Genomic DNA, 18,601 nt, shown 5'->3' with positions numbered 1-18,601 from the left:
GCACCCTCCATCCAGTGGCTCCACAAATAGTTTGGCAGGCTTCCTGCTTCTGATGTACTCAAAACAAAATTGCTTTAAAGATTTTGTGTTTTTTCTAGTTGCTCTTCAAATTCTTTTTTGGCCTTCCTATACTTTTACAATTCACTTGCCAGAGTTTATATTCTTTTCTATTTTCCTCTATAGGATTTGACTTCCAGTTTTTAAAGGATGTGTTTTTGTTTTGTTTTGTAAAACTACCTTTTACTCTGTTGTTCTGCCACCGTGGCATTTTTTGGTCCTCTTTTTATTTAGGGGTATACATTTAATTTGACCATCTATCATGGTGTTTTTAGAAAATTTTCATGAAGCTTGCTGGCATTTCACTCGTGTTACTATTCCTTTTAATTTCCCTTGAAATAGCCTCCTCATTTTTGTGAAGTTCTCTTTTTTGAAGTTAAAGGTTTCTGTGGTAGGTTTCTTTGGTATTTGCTCCCCTACAAGGATGTTAAATTTAATTACATCATGGTTGCTATTACTGAGCGGTTCAGCTATACTCACCTCTTGGACCACATCCTGTTCACCTCTTAAGATTAAATCAAGAATTGGCTCTCCTCTTTGGGTTCCAGGACTCGCTGCTCCAAGAAGCAGTCACTGATGGTGTCTAGAAATATGTCTACATCCCATCCTGAGGTGATTATGTACCCAGTCAATATGGGGATAGTCAAAATCCCCCCTTATTATTGGGGTTTTTTTTGTTTTTGTAGCTTCTCTAATCTCCCTGAGCATTTTACAGTCATTGTCACCATCCTGGTGAGGTGGCTGGTAGTATATTCCTATGGCTATCCTCGTATTATTCAAGCATGGAATTTCTATCCAGGGATTCTATGGTACTGTTTGATTCATTTTCAATTTTTACTATATTTGGCTTCATGCTCTTTTTCACATACAGTGCCACTCCCCCACCAGCACAACCTACTCTGTCATTTCTATATATTTTGTACCCTAGTATTACCATGCACCAGTGATTATCATCATTCCACCAAGTTTCTGTGATGTCTATTATATCAATATCCTCATTTAATACCAGGCACTCAAGTTCACCCATCCTTAAGTTTTTATCTGTCATATGATATAACTGAATGGGAATCTTTTTCATTTGATTGTTTCTCTTCAGTTCCTACCTGTACTTTATCAACTTCTATCTTCTCCTCTTTACTAGGATACAGAATATTCCCTTAAATAAATACTCCCCTAAAGGATGTGTCGTCCTGAACCATATACTCGTCCGCACGCATCAGCCTTGCCTTCCCCAAGCTCTTAGTTTAAAAACTCCTCTATGAATGTTTTAATTTTACATGCCAGCAATCTGGTTCTGTTTTGGTTTAATTGGAGTCCATATTTCTGTATCCGTTCCTCCTTTCCCAGAAGGTTCCCCAATTCCTCCAAACACCATTCCCTCATCCATGCATAGAGACTCTTCAGTTCTGCATATCTAACTGGCACTGCAAAGGGAAGCATTTCAGAGAATGCTACCATGGAGGTCCTGGACTTTAATTTCTTTCCTAGCAGCCTAAATTTGGCCTCCAGGACCTCTCTCCTACCTTTCTCTACATCATTACATGTACCACGACCACTGGCTCTTCCCTAGCACTGCACACCATTTTAACTAGATGTCTCAAAAAGTTTGCAACCTTCAAACCCAGGACACAATTTACCATGCAGTTCTCCTGTTCCTCACAAATGTGTATCTATATTTCTAATAATTGAATCCCCCATTACTATTACCTGTCTTTTCTTCCAGATGACCATGATGTCATCTGGAAGGAGGGTCCCACCTATGGGATCATTACCATCTGCACCCACTTTATGTTCTCCTTCCCTGAACCTTTCATTCTCCTTAAAAGAGCATAGAGGCTGTCAGACTGGGGGTGGGACTTCTCTAATATGTCCCAGAAAGACGTATCTATGTACCTATGTTTCTCCCTTAGCTCCTAGAGTTTAGTCACTCTGGTCTCCAAAGCTCGTACTCTGTCTCATGAACTGCTTACACTGAATGTGCACATATGCCACCTGCTCACAAGGCAGGTACTCATATATGCTATATTCAGTACAATAAACTGGACAGCCCCCTCTCTGCTGCTGAACTTCTGCCTGCATTATTTTTTACTATTGCAGCAATATGGCAATGTGATCAAGTTACCAAATAGGAACCATCACTTCAAGCTCTTCTATTTAAGCTCTCAAACTTAGCATTTCATTAATTTATTTTTTGCATTTAATGTCCTTGTTTTTTTAATTAAGGTGGAAAAACCAAATAATCACACTGAAATAAATTAAGTGCATTTATTTCACAATGTGCAAAATCCAGTGTGCACAGCTCTAAATATATCCATTTAATTAAATGTCTCATATCTAATGTATATGCAATCATATATATGTGTTTAAATAAAAAACAAAAAGCAATGAATATCTAAGTAGAAAAGAATGTCAGATTCCAAAAAGAATATAGTTGGCAGCTTACCAAGGTCACAACTACACCATCAGGTCATACGTAGCTACCCGTGGGCCAAGCCTACAGGAGAAACAGAAAACATCTAAACAAAACCAAGGAGGCTATTTCTTGAGGACATCCTCAAGAGGAGGACAAACTGCTTTGAGAACAAGAAATAGTCAGGTATTCAGAAAGCCATTCAGGTTCAGAGATGATAACCACTGACAGAATAATTCTTTCATCTTTCAGGGGGTTCGGGTGGTCTACTTTCTCTCTCCATCTTAGCCACATCCATTTGTATGTTTTATTAATTGGGTGTATTAGTGTGGTTGCTATTTTTAGTTGCTGTTATGTATTATTTTACATTTGATTTCCAAAGAGTAGAACAGAAATGACTTCCTTCCTGGCTTCCTTTAAATGCACCACAATCTATTAAGAAAGCAGGATTCTATCACCAACCCCTTTTATTGCTGCCTTCCTGTTTCCAGGGAAAGCTGTATTCAGCAGTGGCTCCTTTACCTTTTCTTACTCCTCTCCTTCGCTGTGCTGCTGGCACCGACATGCAGAACTCTTCTCTACTGGAAGCACCAGCACTCACAACTATCAAAGGACAACCCAGAGCGCAAATTGTGTTGGTATATAGGGTATCCCTTACCTTTCCTGAGTTGCTATATTGTGCCCCAAAATCTGGGCTTTAATTTTAAAAAGTAAGTCTCTAACTGATATGGTTATGAAGATGATTTTCTAAATATTAAACAGCGTGTATCTGATGCAGTGAGGTCTATCTGAATTTGCAGAGACTAAAACAATAGCTCAAAGATGTACTGAATTGCATAGTTAATCTCAACAGGTGAAGACCCAATAATGATCATTTAAAATTAACAATGTTAACATTCAATTAAATTAACTATTTTACTGACAATCAAATCATGTAAGAAAGGAGTCGGGGAATCATTACAAAAATCTTGGCAGTCCACTGCACTCTTTATGGTGCTTGAAAAAGTACCATCACATATCTTTACCCCATATCAGGGAGGATCCACGGCCAAGAAAGCTAACAGAGCTCAGCAGAGCATCCAAGCCCAAACAAGGGAAAGCTAAGCCTGTGGAGCCTAACAGAACACAAATGGTCATATTCTGAAAATCAGCACAACACTATTCTGTCCAGTTCCACGCCACTCCCTCCACACAAAGTATGACCCCTGAGGCCTCCACATCATAGGCAATCCCAAGCTGATCTATTTGTGTTACTCAACAAGATAAATGTAAGCTTTCTTTTTTGAAACTTTACAGACTGAGGACTATACAAACACTAAGTTTAAAATGAAGCTAATTTTGAATTATCCAAGGATGATAAAAATGTCTGACAAACTTTTAGAGATGGAAAAAAACTTGTTTAAAAAAGACTCAAAATCTTCAACAGCATGAATTTTACATATATATTGAGTTTGCATAGATTGTACATATAATAAAATTAGTAAATCACCTCCTGACTGATAAATGATAAAGCATGATCAATTTCTAAAATCCAAAGTTTTCTGAAAGTTTACCACTTGAAGACAGAAGTTTTCTTTTCCAAGCCATAATTGTATCACTATTACTACAGTACTAAGGCATACAGGATATATGTTTTTAAGTTACAGACAACTGGATAACTTCTGTACCAGCCAGATCAATATAAAGTCAACAAGTCATAATCCCAGGAAAATATGTTTATAAAGGCAACATCTACAAAATCTGAATGAGATTATTGTAACATTATTTGGTACTGCATAAAAAAAGTTTACTGAAATAACTGTAGGCAAATAGCAATATAAGACTCTATTATAGAGAATATGTTTAGTGGCTTCATAGTACTGCCCCCTTGTTTAGCATATTACTTTGAGATACTGCCTGATTATATGAATGACAAAAACATATGTATCTCAATATCATTGCTTGTGAAGTGTTTTTAATTAAGCCTCCTTTCCCCACATTAACCATACATTTTTTATTTATGAAGTAGTCTTTATTTGTTTTTAAAATTCACTAGCCTACCTGGCATTTATGGTCTAAACACAGAAAGACACTTTACATGAAATCTTTTAAAATGTCCTGTTTTTAAAGGCAAATATATTAAAATTTTGAATACAACAAATTACTTAATTTGCTTTCCTTCTTTAAAAAAAGAAGGGCTAAAAAGAATTGCACAAGCTTCTCTAACAAGAAAAAAGAGACAAGATATTCAGGCTTTTGAGCAGACACTTCTTTTTTTTTTCTCCAAAATTTAAAGCTGCAGCACAGCATAATCTTAACAGTATCACACTACATCCAATTCACAAAAGAATAATGCTAGCTCATTATTGTTGACGTTATTATGTTAGAAAATAGTGTTAGTTAAGGATAATAGTCTCTTGCCTCTACTGTAGTAAAAAAGATATAGCTAAATTAGACCACATGAATAATTCATTATAGTAGATCTGATTTTGCATTATTTCTGGTGTTACTTTACAATTGCAGGTTGCACTGATGGATAGCACAGATTCTTTGATTTGACCAACCCCGTAATTCTTGGAACTTTCTAAGGCAATTTGAGGCCCTTCTTCTACAAAGGGACAAAACATATAGCCAAAGGTTATTGTGCTGGTTTTAAGAAACATGAAAATTTTGGCCGCTTGTTTTTCTATTTTTTAAAAAAGATATCTAACATAATTTTAAGCAATAAATAGAGCTATTAACTTACCTTTTTTAAACTTGTCTTTTAAAATCCAAAATACACTTATATTTTTGCTTTGAAACATGGTAAACAAGATTATTCCAAATAAAACTAAAATAAATGGAAAGACTCACAGAATTCAGCTGTTAATAATTTAACAAATTCTGAAAGCCAAAGTACAAGCTCCTGGGTTGCTAGTAAGATCTTTCTCAGTAGCATAAAGAAGTTTCCAGAACTCTACAGTGAAGGATGAGATTGGCTGTATTGAAAAAAGAAACACACAAATTAAAAAGGAGTCTTAGCTTTAGTCTTTAATTTCCTGATTTATATAAAGTAACATTATATTATTAGACCCTTGGTAAGTCTTCTAAAACAAAATGTAATACTGTACCAGGTAATATAACATTGCAAAATAAAGCAATTTCAATTTGTAACACAGTCACATAGAAGGAAGGTTCCTGAAGAGCTTAAATAGTGTTTTTCATTCCTAACTTATAAACAGGAAAACTTATTGTCCAAGTGTTGTTAAAGAGATATAGATAGATCTATTTTGATATATTTTATTTTAAATGACAGGTTTCAGAGTAGCAGCCGTGTTAGTCTGTATTCGCAAAAAGAAAAGGAGTACCCGTGGCACCTTAGAGACTAACAAATTTATTAGAGCATAAGCTTTCGTGAGCTACAGCTCACTTCATTGGATGCATGTTATCCTTAAACTTGCTTCCCTTATCATTGTGCTCTTCCTCCCCCTTACCTGAGAGGTATTGGAGGGACAGGAGCCATTGAGGGAAGAGGTCGCTGTATTCTCTTTCTGCCTCATCTGAGTCACACAGCCTTCTCTCCACCTCCTTGCAATGTCTTGACACTCTGCCCTTTAGTACAGGCACACAGAAGAGCCAGAAGAGGGACTATAGGGTACCAGAAAGGGCAAGGAAGCCACTTTGCAGTGATTACCACAGCAGTGCCTACTGACCAGCAAAGCAAATTGCTCAAAACCTATCAATATAATTTTGCAGCAATTTGAGGCCTCTTTTCCTCCTGAATACAGCTGGGAAAAACTTTTCAAGCAAAACCTTTTTTCATCGAAAAATGCAGTTGCAGGTTGACCAAAACAATTTGCAAATTTGGGTTGATTGTAGTGAATTGTTTCTGCTCCCACCCCCACCCAATAAAATTGTTTCATTAGGAAAAAACCTGAAATGTCAAAATGAGTTATTTCAACTTTTCATTCCTTAAAGACATTTTGTTTTGATATTTCTCTCAAATTTAGTTCCAAACCATTTAAAACTGTTTTCAAAATCTCAATATGGGAATGAAATGTTTTGTTTTAGGTGGACTGAAACATATACATCTACCTGAAATTAAATGTTATCACAATTTCCATTTGTCAGATTTCTAAACATTTTCATTTTGAGTTAACCCAGAATGGACCCACCGCCCCTCCTCCCAGAGTTTTCAGATGTGCACCTGAACTGGATAGATTCGGACAGCCGTACTCCTGAGGCATCCTGTGAATGCTGGTTTGGCAAGCTAACACCACTCCTATCTAGCAGCCTTGACCTGTCTCTGCTCCCTGTGCTTTCTCCTCCCCACCCTCTAGAGTACACACATTGGAGTACCCATAATTTGCCCTTATGTTATGAACTCCCAAAAGACAGGAATATTATTGAAATAGTGTGAGCTGAGAAACACACAAATGTGACTGTTATGCTTATTAGTAAATAGACTACAACTAGCTTAAAGATTGTAAGTGATAAGAGAAGCAGAGTTTGCATACATTGTCAAGGCAAAAGAGCTGTTCTGAAAGGAAGGCGAAGATCGCAGATTGTAACTATCTTGATCCTACAACTAAAACTACTAAAGAGGAGCCAGACAGATTTGTAATGTAGTTCACAGCACAATGTACACTCAGAACCAAGGACATGATAACTCAGAATACATCAGAATTCATAAATAAAAATGTCCATGAAAAAAACCCTACATTTCCATCTACTAAAACTAAGGGCACGGCTACACTTGCAGATGTAGAGTGTTTTGTAGATGTAGAGCCTTCGCAGAGCGCAGTAGGAAAAGCGATGCAGTCTGTCCACACTAACAGCTTCAAGCACACTGATGTGGCCACATTTTCGGCACTTTCAGCGGCATTGGGAGCAGTGCATTATGGGCAGCTATCCCAACATGCAAGGTGCTTTTCAAATGAAGGGGATGGGATGGAGTGTGATAGGGAGTGTGTTGTGTGTATGTGGGGTGAGAGAGTGGGTTTTTGGGGGGCTAAGAACATGTCGGTGTGCTGTCTTGTAAATTTAGACAGCAGCAGACCCCCTCGCCCCCTCTCACACACACACAGCATTCCACAGTAATGGTTGCTTTGTCTCGGAGGAGATAAGCAGCTGGCTGTAAGAAACGGAGCTTTCAACGGGCATTTCTGCATTCCTACAGCTGATTCTAAACAATGACAAGAGTGGCCACTTGATTTAAGGGGATTATGGGACGTTTCTGGAGGCTGATCAGAGCGCAGCAATGCAACACCTCATTCACACTGGCGCCGCAGCACTCCAGCGGGGGCACAGCAAACATTATTCCACTCACCGAGGTGGAGTACCAGCAGTGCTGTAGCCGCTGAATCAGAGCACTCTACATGCCTTGCCAGTGTGGACAGGTAGTGAGCTAGTATGCCTGGGGCTACTTTATTGCCCTCAAACTCACAAGTGTAGCCAAGCCCTAAATAGCAGTTTTATGGATAAAATGTGGCATATGTAATATGGACTATTCATCTTTGTAAATTCATCTTCACTATAACTAATGCTGGTCAAGTTCAATTAAGTAGAATGCATGATCTCAGTAAGCTGTGATCATCATTGTTTTAAATTAGCATAAGTACAATATTAATTAAGCATTCTTATCATCACTTAGAAAGCAAGAAAAATTAGGTGTGAAGGGGGAACAGATATCCATGATAAAAACCCTCAGGTCAAAAACATACTAGAACACTATTATTATAGGAGTACTTGTGGCACCTTAGAGACTAACAAATTTATTTGAGCATAAGCTTTCGTGAGGTAGAGCTCACTCCATCAGATGCATGCAGTAAAAAATACAGTGGGGAGATTTTATATACACAGAGAACATGAAACAATGGATGTTACCATACACACTGTAACAAGAGTGATCAGGTAAGGTGAGCTATTACCAGCAGGAGAGAAAAAAAAACCTTTTGTAGTGATAATCAAGGTGGGCCATTTCCAGCAGTTGACAAGAACATATGAGGAACAGTGGGGGGGAGGGGGAAGTTTTACTTTGTGTAATGACACATCCACTCCCAGTCTTTATTCAAGCCTAATGTAATGGTGTCCAGTTTGCAAATTAATTCCAATTCACCACTCGTTGGAGTCTGTTTTTGAAGTTTTTTTGTTGAAGAATTACCACTTTTAGGTCTGTAATCGAGTGACCAGAGAGATTGAAGTGTTCTCCGACTGGTTTTGAATGTTATAATTCTTGACGTCTGATTTGTGTACAATTATTCTTTTACGTAGAGACTGTCCGGTTTGGCCAATGGACATGGCAGAGGGGCATTGCTGGCACATGATGGCATATACCACATTGGTAGATATGCAGGTGAATGAGCCTCTGATAGTGTGACTGATGTGATTAGGCCCTTTGAATAGATATGTGTTTTTGTTGTGTGGTGTGTGGTTGCTGGTGAGTATTTGCTTCAGGTTGGGGGGCTGTCTGTAACAAAGGACTGGCCTGTCTCCCAAGATCTGTGAGAGTGATGGGTCGTCCTTCAGGATAGGTTGTAGATCCTTGATGATGCATTGGAGAGCTTTTAGTTGGGGGCTGAAGGTGATGGCTAGTGGCGTTCTGTTATTTTCTTTGTTGGGCCTGTCCTGTAGTAGGCAACTTCTTTGTACTCTTCTGGCTACCATCAGTGATCTTCCTGAAAACACCATCCTAGCCACTATGGATGTAGAAGCCCTCTACACCAACATTCCACACAAAGATGGACTACAAGCTGTCAGGAACAGTATCCCCGATAATGTCATGGCAAACCTGGTGGCTGAACTTTGTGACTTTGTCCTCACCCATAACTATTTCACATTTGGGGACAATGTATACCTTCAAATCAGTGGCACTGCTATGAGTACCCACATGGCCCCACAGTATGCCAACATTTTTATGGCTGACTTAGAACAACGCTTCCTCAGCTGTCGTCCCCTAATGCCCCGACTCTACTTGCGCTACGTTGATGACATCTTCAACATCTGGACCCATGGAAAAGAAGCGCTTGAGGAATTCCACCATGATTTCAACAATTTCCATTCCACCATCAACCTCAGCCTGGACCAGTTCACACAAGAGATCCACTTCCTGGACACTACAATGCTAATAAGCAATGGTCACATAACCACCACCCTACACCGGAAACCTACTACAGGACTCTCACAGATCTTGGGAGACAGGCCAGTCCTTGCTTACAGACAGCCTCCCAACCTGAAGCAAATACTCACCAGCAACCACACACCACACAACAAAAACACTAACCCAGGAACCTATCCTTGCAACAAAACCCGTTGCCAACTCTGTCCACATATCTATTCAGGGGACACCATCATAGGGCCTAATCACATCAGCCACACTATCAGAGGCTACAATCTACCACAATTTATGTTCAAATGATGGGATCTTTAGTCAAGCTCCTGTGTGCAAGTTAAGCCTAAACTCTACAGCCCATGTTGAAACAAACAGAAAATTCTGTAGCAGCTTCTCTTTAAAAAAATAATTAATTAATATGAAAACAAGCAATAGCCTCAATACAATACATTCTTATTTTTATATTTAAAATTCAGTTTATTTCATAGTGCCCTCATATTTACAGTTTTACATATTTTTGTTTTGTCAATGTTTAATTGCATCACAGAAGTTGTAAATGGAATCTGGAGGTTTTGGCAGCTGCATAAGAGCCGTAAAAGCTTTTGGCACCTCTGGGGGAGGCAATTTGGGATAGGCACATTAACCAGACATTGCTGCTAAAATGATCAGCAAGGTAATAGATGATTGTAGACTTTTCACTGAGGGCCCTCTACAGGATCTATGAATTAATCTGAACCTCAGCTCCCACTCTGGATACTGTACTTCTAAATACAGTAATGGCACATCAAATACATAATCTCCTCCTCCACGCCCTCCTCTTTGAGTTCCTCAACATTATCTCCTTGGGGTTAGAAACTTCAAAGGAAATCAAGCAAGGAGAGCAATTGTATCTGATGGACACACAAGTTTCAACAGCTCAAGGTACCAAAAAAAAATGTATGTATATATGTGACTCAAAGACCTCTTGATGCCAGCTGGCAGAGGGTACGAGGATGTATAAGGGTCTGGAATTTACATTCTAGTTCATCGAAGACTATCACGTGAGGTTTCTACTAAAAGCCAGTGTCACACTGATCATCATAATCTTTGCAAAATGTATGTCAGATAATATGGAAGAAGATGTGTCTGTATATTGGAAATTATGTTCCTAAAGCCCAGTAGTTAAAGGCAGGTCACCCAGCGGTAGCATACCTTAAGTCAGGTAACACCAAGCAGGATATGGGAGACATCTCTGTGGCTGACCATTGTGTCTTGTGTTTCTGAGTTAGTTTAATTAATAAATGAAAAAATGAAAGTAACTACAGAATAAATAGCCAAAAACTTCAAATGCAATCTTCCCCTACAATAAGACACTTTTTTCTATTTCTCCTTTTTCTGTGCCTGTATTTCCCGTCTCCTTTGCACAGGTTGAGTTTCTAAATGCTGCATGTAACATTTATTTCTGCCAGTTCATCCCCATTTTAGTTTCTCCCCTTTCCCTCACTCCAAATCTTTTGGCCCCATGTCTTGAAGGATCCTTCCTATTTGCTCCCACAGATTTCAGTTCACCTCCTCCAACCATAAAGTTCATATAATATGGCAATTTTCCCTGTAATGAGGAGGGCTAGGTATGGGTCTGCGATGATCAGGGCTGGGATTGAGAGGAGGAAAACCAGGATTTTGCATGACAAAGGTGAAAGTCAAATAAGACAGTGGCATGAAGAATTTGTCCTCATTTTCCACCTCAATACTCAGAGCAACTCTAAGCTCCTAAAGGTCCACAAACTTACTGGGGAATGAAGTGTCAAGGGCGACAGAACTCTCTTTTCCTATTTCAAACAAAAGATTTGGAAAGCAAGACACTAGTGCATGACCAAAATGGAAACTTATGCAGAAGCCCGTATGATCTGTTGAGCTGTCCTCACCTGTCATTCTAGTACTGGGCAGGAGTGATGATCTCAAGTACTGGAAGCAACAATCACTATACTTAAACATCAGAGAACAGATAGATAGTAGTGACGCATTCTCACTGCAGGGCACTTGAATATAAAATTCCTTTCTTCCACTTGTCCAGAGAAATTGGAGACCCAATGCAAGGCTCATTTCTTTTCACATGCTTTTGCATGTTGGGGGTGAGGAAGAGGTCATTATATAGACTACAGAAGTATAGTATTTAAATCAAAATTTTATAAAGTCAATTTTTCATGAAATTCTGTGTATCATGTGTTCAGAAACTTCAAAAATGGGTGGGATTTATAAAATCATAAAATAGCAGTAGTTAAATGACCATGCAAGGTAAATGAAATGCCCTCAGTTTGTCAAGGATACAGTAATCCAAGACCAAAAATACTTGGCACACTCTGGGGAATAATCTATCAAAATGCAGCAAGCAGAAAAGACTTTTCACATGAGACTATGTTTTGCAGATACAATATGTTTTTAGACTCAACCAGTACACTAAAAACCTTTTGAGGAACAGAACTTTCTAAATATACTAGGTGGTAAGCAACTAAGCTGTTAGTTGAAGACACACTAGATTCCTCATCTTGGTCTATTTTCCCATCTGGGACAGCAGTTATTGGCAAAACAGAAGAAGTTGCTCAGACATGAAACACACAATTGATGGACCCACATGGGGACCACAAAGACAGCATTTGCCTTGCTTTGACAAATCTTTCAAAGAATTCGGGAATCCAAAAGATACAGGACGGAAGGTGTTGAGAAACATCCTTCTTCCAAGTGGAGAATAAAGGAAATTGATAAAGTTTGCAGATGCCACAAAGATTTGGAGAGTGATAAATAACAAAGTGGGCAGGTCACTGACAGAGCATCTAGATCACTTGGTAAACTGGGTGCAATCAAATAATACACAGAATCATAGAAATGTAAGACTAGAAGGGACCTTGAGAGGTCATGTAGTCCAGTCCCCTGCATTCAAGGGTGGACTATATAATAACTAGACCATTCCTGACAGGTGTTTGTCTAACCTGTTCTTAAAAAACTCCAATTACGGAAATTCCATAACCTTCCTAGGCGATTTGGTCCAGTACCTAACCACCCTAATAGGAAGGTGGGTTGTTTTTTTTGCCCTCCATCTTGTAACAACCCTTTATGTACTTGAAAACTGTTATTATGTCTCCCCTCAGTCTTCTCTTCTCCAGAATAAACAAACCCAATTTTTCAATCTTTCCTCATAGGCCATGTTTTCTAAACCTTTCATCATTTTTGCTGCTGTCTTCTGCACTTCCTCCAATTTTCCACATCTTTTCTGAAATGTGGTGCCCAGAACTGCACACAATACTCCAGCTGAGGCCTTACCAGCGTGGAGTAGAGCGGGAAAATTACTTCTCATGTCTTGCTTACAAAACTCCTGCTAATACATCCCAGAATGAGGTTCACTTTTTTTGCAGGCCCCAGATCCCTTTCTGCAGTCATTCTGCCTTCCTATGCTGTCATTTCCTATTTTGTATGTGTGCAACTGATTGCTCCTTCCTAAGTGGAGTACTCTCCATTTGTCCTTATTAAATTTCACCCCATTTACTTCAGACCATTTCTCCAGTTTGTCCAGATCAAAATTTGTGAATTTTAATCCTATCCTCCAAGCATTTGCCACCCCTTCCAGCTTGATTAATGTATTCTCTATGCCAGTGTTCCCAAACCTGGGACCCCGCTTGTTCAGGGAAAGCCCCTGGCGGACCGGGGCGGATTGTTTACCTGCCGTGTCCACAGGTTTGGCCGATCGCGGCTCCCACTGGCCACAGTTCACCGCTGGGGCCAATGGGGGTTGCAGAAAGTGGAGTGGGCTGAGGGACAAACTGGCCGCCGCTTCCCGCAGCCCCCATTGGCCTGCAGCAGCGAACTGCAGCCAGTGGGAGCTGCGATCGGCCGAATCTGCGGACGCAGCAGGTAAACAATCCGGCCCGGCCACCCAGGGGCTTTCCCTGAACAAGTGGGGTCCCAAGTTTGGGAAACACTGCTCTCTGCCATTATCTAAATAACTTATGAAAATATTGAATAGAACCAGACCCAGAACCGATTCCTGCAGGACCCCACTTGATATGCCCCAACAGCTGACTGTGAATCACTGAGAACTACTTTCTGGTAATGATCTTCCAACCAGTTATGCACCCACCTTTTAGTGGCTCCATCTAAATTTGTATTACCCTAGTTTGTTTATGAGACGGTCATGCGAGACAGTATCAAAAGCCTTACTAAAGTCAAGATGTACCACATCTACCACTTCCCCCCATCCACAAGGATTATTACCCTGACAAAGAAAGCTATTAGGTTGGTTTGACATGATTTGTTCTTGACAAATCCATGGTGATGGTTACTTACCACCTTATTATCTTCAAGGTGTTTGCAAATGTATTGCCTATTTGCTCCATTATCTGTCTGGATACTGAAATTAAACTGACTCGTCTGTAATTCCCTGGGTTATCCTTATTCCCTTTTTATAAATTGGCACTATATTTGCCCTCTTCCAGTCCTCTGGAATCTCTGCCATCTTCCATGACTTTTCGAAGATAATCGCTAATGGCTCAGATATCCGTTCAGTCAGCTCCTTGATCATTCTAGGATGTATTTAATCAGGCCCTGCTGACTTGAAGGTATCCAACTTGTCTAAGTAATTTTTAACATGTTCTTTCCCTATTTTAGCCTCATTTTCACTGGCATTCACTAAGTTAGACATCCAATCACTACTAACTTATTTGGTGACAATTGAAACAAAAAGGTCATTTACCACTTCTACCATTTCAAAATCTTCTGTAATTGTCTTTCCTTCCTCACTGAGTAATGGGCCTATCCAGTCCTTGGTCTTCATCTTGCTTCTAATGTAGTTGTAGAATATTTTTTGTTACCCTCTATGTCTCTAGCTTTTTGCTTTGGCCTTTCTAATTTTTGTCTCTGTATGCTTGTGCTGTTTGTTTATATTCATCACTTGAAATTTGGCCTAGTTTCCACTTTTTGTAAGACTCTTTTTTGAGTTTTAGATAATTGAAGATCTCCTGGTTAAGCCAAGGGGGGTCTCCTGCTGTACCTCCCATCTTTCCTATGCAGTGGCATAGTTTGCTCTTGTACCATTAATATCTTTTTAAAAAACTGCCGACTCCCTCAAACTGTTTTCCCCTTAGACTTGCTTCCCATGGGATCTTGCCTGTCAACTCCCTGAGTTTGCTAAAGTCTTCCTTCTTGAAATCCATTCTCTTTATTCTGCTATTTTCCCTCCTACCATTTCTTAGAATTGTAAACTCTACCATTTCATGATCACTTTCACCCAATCTGCCTACCACTTTCATATGCTAGCCAGTTCCTCCCTATTTGTCAAAATCAAATCTAGAACAGCCTCTCCCGTACTTGATTTCTCCACTTTCTAAAATAAAAAATTGTCTCCAATGCCTTCCTTACATACTTCAATACAGCCAAATATAAGGTCATACGTGTAGAACCAAGAACTTAGGCCACACATACAGGATGAATGACTCTATCATGGGACAAAATAACTCCGAAAAAGACTTGAGCATTGTGATGCTGTCAAACCAGATGCCAGCTCTTGCAAAGGCTTTAAGCCTCAGCCAAACAATGAAAAATTCATTGCTAGAAACTTGTCTACATCAGTGTGGGGCTCCCAGCCACATAAAAAACAAATTACCCAAAACTTAAGATCACCCCACAATACACACCCACAACCCTCAATGTGAGTTTGCCCCAGACGCAGCAGTAGAGAAGGTGAAAGGCCAGTGAATTATATTAGGACTGAATCTTGGGAAGGCAGTGAAGAATTAAGGATGCTACAGTAAATGGCATAGATTGTAAGGGCTGGAGGGACAGGCCATCACCCGACATGAACCATATCCCACACCCCGAATAGAGGATCTACTGGATCTATTAGAGGGGTACAAAATTCATAAGCTCTCGGGACTTGACTTGTGAGTATTAGAAAAATTCCCTTAAATCCTGATGCCCCAAAAAAATCTGCTTATATTGTGGAATCTGGCCTATATGAATTTAAGATTATGCCTTTTGGAATAATTAATGCAGGAGTTAACTTTCAGAAGCTTGCCAATGAAGTGCTGCAGGGGTTACAGACCTTTTCCAGGGCCTGTATAGATCAACTGGCTATTTTCAATAACACCTGGCAAGACCATTTGAACCATGTGGGAATTGTGTCACAAAGGCTTAGAGGAGCCAACCCCACTGTCAAGGTGTCCAAATCCAAAATGAGGCGCCAGAGGTACCATATCTAGGACAGTGGGTGGACAGTAGGCTTGTTCGCCCTAACCCTTTAAAAATAGAAGCCATTCAGTGTTGGCCTGCCCCACAGACCAAGAAGCAGGTCCAGTCCTCTAATCCATCTGGTCATCTATTACTGGAGGTTTGTAAAGGGGTTAAGCAACATTGTGGCCCCCATAACAGATCTTACAAAAAAAGGGGATGCCAGACTGGGTGGTATGAACAGAGGCCTGAGAGAAAGGTTTCACAGACATAAAAGAGGCTTTGTCTAAAGAGTCTGTTTTGGTCAGCTCTGATTTCAGCAAACCATTTGTGCTGTGTACTGATGCGCTTAACATTGGGTCAGATGCGGTGCTGAATCAGGATAGGGTGGAGAACAAGAAGCATCCCATTGCCTTCTTAAGTAAAAAACTGACCCCGCCCCACTAAACAGAAACTATGCTATCATTGAGCGGGAATGCTATGCCATCTTTTGGACTGTTAAGCAACTTAAACCTTATTTGTACAATAAAAAAAATTAAGATTTTGACAGTTGTAGCACAGCTCAAGCTAAGAGGACCAGTTCTAGATTATGTTGGACCCTAGCTCTACAGGAATTTGACATGGAAACAATCTATATCAAAGGGAAACAAAACATCAAGGGGGAAACACATACCTGATAGCAATAGTGAACACCATTGTGCCATTCTCAGCATGAGTCATGAGTTCTTTTTTTACTTTTTTTAGTAGCACTGCAATTCAACTATCTTACACAATCTTCCTTCATAATATATAAGGAGATACAACACATGCCTGAAAGAGCACATCATTCAAATTTTAACACAGATGAAAACAATTGAACGAAAGCACCCCCATATTCACACCCTGCACACCATTGTGATAATCTTTGTACAAAATATGTCTTGTGAAGTATCACTTGAAAATTAAGGATTTGCTGGTCAAGAATATCACGGTGAAATGTAAGTAGTAATATTATATGTAAAGTGATGAATTCCCCTGTATGATGTGGTTAGCACATGTTCAAATCCACTTAGCCCTGACTAGGCAAAAGTTGTTTAACAGGTCTATCCAAAACAAAGAAACATGTTTCAGAGTAGCAGCCGTGTTAGTCTGTATTCGCAAAAAGAAAAGGAGTACTTGTGGCACCTTAGAGACTAACAAATTTATTAGAGCATAAGCTTTCGTGAGCTACAGCTCACTTCATCGGATGCATTTGGTGGAAAAAACAGAGGAGAGATTTATATACACACACACAGAGAACATGAAACAATGGGTTTATCATACACACTGTAAGGAGAGTGATCACTTAAGATAAGCCATCACCAGCAGCAGGGGGGGGAAAGGAGGAAAACCTTCCATGGTGACAAGCAGGTAGGCTAATTCCAGCAGTTAACAAGAATATCAGAGGAACAGTGGGGGGTGGTATTTCTCCCCCCCACCCCACCCCCCACTGTTCCTCTGATATTCTTGTTAACTGCTGGAATTAGCCTACCTGCTTGTCACCATGGAAGGTTTTCCTCCTTTTCCCCCCCCTGCTGTGGGTGATGGCTTATCTTAAGTGATCACTCTCCTTACAGTGTGTATGATAAACCCATTGTTTCATGTTCTCTGTGTGTGTGTATATAAATCTCTCCTCTGTTTTTTCCACCAAATGCATCCGATGAAGTGAGCTGTAGCTCACGAAAGCTTATGCTCTAATAAATTTGTTAGTCTCTAAGGTGCCACAAGTACTCCTTTTCTTTTTAAAGAAACATGTGTTCACTTCAGTTTACCTATTAGTAGTAAATAGTGTCTTGAAGACAGCAAGAGGGGGTAAACAAATTTCTCAAAGACAAAGGACAAGCTGACACCTCTAGCTAGGTGTCATCAAAGTTGATTGCCAATCACCTGTCAAGTGGCCATTATTTGGCAAAGAAGGGGGACAGGAACAAATCGATCTGCATTTTAGCAAACAACATAGAACTTCTGTCACCATGAGACTCCTGTCTCCGTCCTCAGAGCAGGAAGGAACTTTATCTAGAGGCAATCCTCAGGAAAATGCATTTCAAAAGGTGACTGGGCTATAAAAGGGAGGAGCATGAACATCCCAAGGTTTCTCTGCACCCTGTCTCACTTTCTTTCACCTAAAAGGAACCAGCCATTTGACTTTGATAGGGAGATTCTAACCTGAGAATTTAGTCAGCCCTATTGCTGGGAATATGTGGTAAGGATTTTACCTTGAAACAAGTTCCAGCTACTAGAAAGTGTTTCATCTTTATTTTTCTTGTCACCATTTCTGACTTTAACACCTTATACTTGTACTCACTTGCAATTTATCTCTTTGTACTTAAACAAACTTGTTTTATTTTTTGTAATCAGAACTAATCCAGAGTTGTGTTCAAACTGAATTGTTTGAGTAACCCCGGTTAAAATAGCAAACTGTTGCATATTGACCCCTTACAGGGGCAATGGACCTCTAATAGCTGAACTGTCCAGGAGAGAGCTGAACACATGTGTTGGGGAAAATTCAGGACTGGGAGTGTGTTGGGCCACCCTGCAAGAGGTAACCATGGCTGGTGGAAGCCAGAGTGTGACTGGTCTGTTGCTGACAGGCTGCTAGGGTCAGAGTTGTTGGACCAGGGCTGTAGCTATACACAGATACTCAGGGCATGACCTGCATGCTGTTTGACAGTTTGTGAGTGGCCCAGGTTGGGAGCTACAACAGCAAAGAATTGCGAAGCACCCAGGTTGTAGGGCAGGTTGTGACAACTCCTCTTTGGTCTGGATTGCACCCTCCCCATATGACACTAACCAATTCTGAAAATTCTAGTAATGATGTAAGGTTTTCTTAGATGAATGTCATTTCGTTTTAT

At 39.9% G+C, this 18,601-nt stretch overlaps 1 protein-coding gene across 12 annotated transcripts in view; it reads right to left on the bottom strand.

Annotated features, from left to right (window-relative positions):
- The window catches only part of FOXP2 (forkhead box P2), a 577,535-nt gene that overhangs the window by 533,429 nt on the left and 25,505 nt on the right, over nucleotides 1–18,601 (bottom strand). Inside the window, exon 2 of one of the 12 annotated variants that reach the window (XM_043495199.1) lies at nucleotides 5,300–5,424. The exons of the other annotated variants lie outside the window; for them this stretch is intronic. The gene's annotated coding sequence lies outside the window, so the exon portion shown is untranslated. The remainder of the gene's footprint in view (nucleotides 1–5,299; nucleotides 5,425–18,601) is intronic. 12 annotated transcript variants of the gene reach the window in all.

The sequence above is a fragment of the Dermochelys coriacea genome, chromosome 1, assembly GCF_009764565.3.
Source record: "Dermochelys coriacea isolate rDerCor1 chromosome 1, rDerCor1.pri.v4, whole genome shotgun sequence".
NCBI classification, from domain to species: Eukaryota; Metazoa; Chordata; order Testudines; family Dermochelyidae; genus Dermochelys; species Dermochelys coriacea.
Note: the sequence above shows the minus strand (reverse complement) of the source record. Positions and strands in the feature narration are given on the sequence as shown.